Source organism: Palaemon carinicauda, chromosome 7 (genome assembly GCF_036898095.1).
Source record: "Palaemon carinicauda isolate YSFRI2023 chromosome 7, ASM3689809v2, whole genome shotgun sequence".
NCBI classification, from domain to species: domain Eukaryota; kingdom Metazoa; phylum Arthropoda; class Malacostraca; order Decapoda; family Palaemonidae; genus Palaemon; species Palaemon carinicauda.
Window position 1 is genome coordinate 96522604 of NC_090731.1, and position 2289 is coordinate 96524892.

Sequence of the window (2289 nt, forward strand, 5' to 3'; positions counted from 1 at the left end):
GATGGCATTTATCAGCAGTTCACCTAAAAGGGTTCCGCAATCTGACGGCGGATGCTCTATCCAGGCGAAAGCCGATAGAGTCAGAATGGTCCCTAGACGCAGACTCATTTTCCTTCTTCTTGGAAAAAGTCCCAGAGCGGCAGATCGACATCTTCACAATGAGCGACAACAAGAAACTACCTTGATACGTAGCCCCATACGAGGACCCTCGAGCAGAAGCGATGGACGCCATGTCCCTCGATTGGAACAGATGGAGTCATATCTATCTGTTCCCGCCAACAAATCTCCTGCTGAAGGTCCTGAACAAGCTGAGATCGTTCAAGGGAACAGCAGCAGTGGTGGCCCCCAAATGGCCCAAGAGCAATTGGTTCCCTCTAGTGATAGAACTAAGGCTGAGGCTGTTTCCTCTACCGAACCCAGTTCTATCCAAACTGGTTCAGAAGTCGACTGTCTACGCTTCATCATTGAGAACCCAAAACCTGCATCTACCTTTTCTCGCCTTAGCAGTCAAGAAAAGGTTTTGGATCTCAAAAGACAGCATCGACTTTATAGAAGAATACAAGTCAAAGTCAACCAGAAAACAATATGAATTGTCTTGGAAGAGGTGGGTCTCTTTTGTTGAAGCAAAAGTGCCAACGGAAATCTCGATAGACTTCTGCCTGTCCTTCTTCATCCACCTTCACGAACAAGGCTTGGCTTCCACCATGATAACTACATGTAAGTCAGCTTTGACGAGACCTCTTCTATACGTCTTCCAGGTGGACCTGTCGAATGAAATCTTCAACAAGATTCCGAAAGCATGCGCTATACTTAAACCAGCAGCCCCTTTGAAGCCCAAATCATGGTCTTTGGACAAAGTCTTGCACTATACTTCGAACTTGAACAATGAAGATTGCTCCCTAAAGAATCTAACACAGAAAGTGATATTCTTGTTTGCTATACCCTCAGGGGCTAGAGTTAGTGAAATAGTGGCCCTATCAAGAGACGAGGGCCATATTCAGTTCACAGAAGAGGGAAAACTGAATCTTTTTCCCGATCCTACCTTTCTCGCCAAAAACGAGCTACCCACCAAAAGGTGGGGTCCTTGGAGAATCTGCCCTCTGAAGGAAGTTGTCTCTCCATGTCCAGTAGAGTGTCTAAAGGTCTATCTTCGAAGAACTTCAGACTTCAAGGGAGAACAGCTCTTCATAGGCGAAACCTCAGGATCAAACTTATCCCTAAAACAACTGAGGGTGAAGCTCACCTACTTTATTCGCAGAGCGGATCCTGACAGTACACCCGCATGTCATGATTTGAGAAAAATTGCTTCCTCGCTGAACTTCTTTCAGCATATGGACTTTGATAGACTCCGCTCATATACAGGCTGGAATTCCTCTAGTCTTTTATAAACATTATGCAAAGCAAGTGCATGAAATAAAACACTTTGTAGTGGCGGCAGGTAGTGTTATAAAACCTGTCGTCTAGTGCTGCGATGAACAGTGAACTGTCTGGAACTTTACAGTGAAAGGGTGAAAAGGTGTTAACATCTTTGAGTGTAAAACCTTTTATTAAGGATCACTATGGTGACCCTTGGACTGTTCTTTATAGGTGTAGAATCTAACCAATAACACCAGTGCCGTGTGTACATTCGTACGCAGTGTTTAAACATATCCAACATCTAAGTGAAATTATTCTAATAATTTTGCAAAATTTTTTGAGTGGCTTACTAATATATATTTCTTCCCTTACATGTGATAAATATATATGTACTTTGAGAATGTTGTTTATGTAAAAAAAGGATTCTATTTTAATACCTTCGTTGTTGTATTTATCTTTGTCTATACAAATAAATACGTAAAATGTATTTGCGTCTTATTCGCCCCACATGTAGTCGAATAAAACTAGCCAGAGTCTTTTAATTTTTTTCCTAAAATAAAATACTTGAATTTACTCCTACGTGTGAACATACTTGTAATAAATAAATTTCACTTTGTTCTCACGAATACAAAACCTTGACGCTTCTATAGTCAGTGTTGACAGATTCCCTGCAAGTTAGTTCCAAACTTAGTGGATATGACGAATAACGGTAGCGTCATATATTCATGTGGTCTGGGTGACCATATAGTATCTGAATCAAGGTGAAGGCACTTATACAAACCCACAGATATAGTACTTTCAAGTAATTATCTGGTAAACTTCCACCAGGACGACATGGCTGAGCCCAAAAAACGGATTTTGAGCAAAGCGAAAAATCTATTTTTGGGTGATATGGCCATGTCGTCCTGATGGACCCGCCCTCCTTTCTAAAAA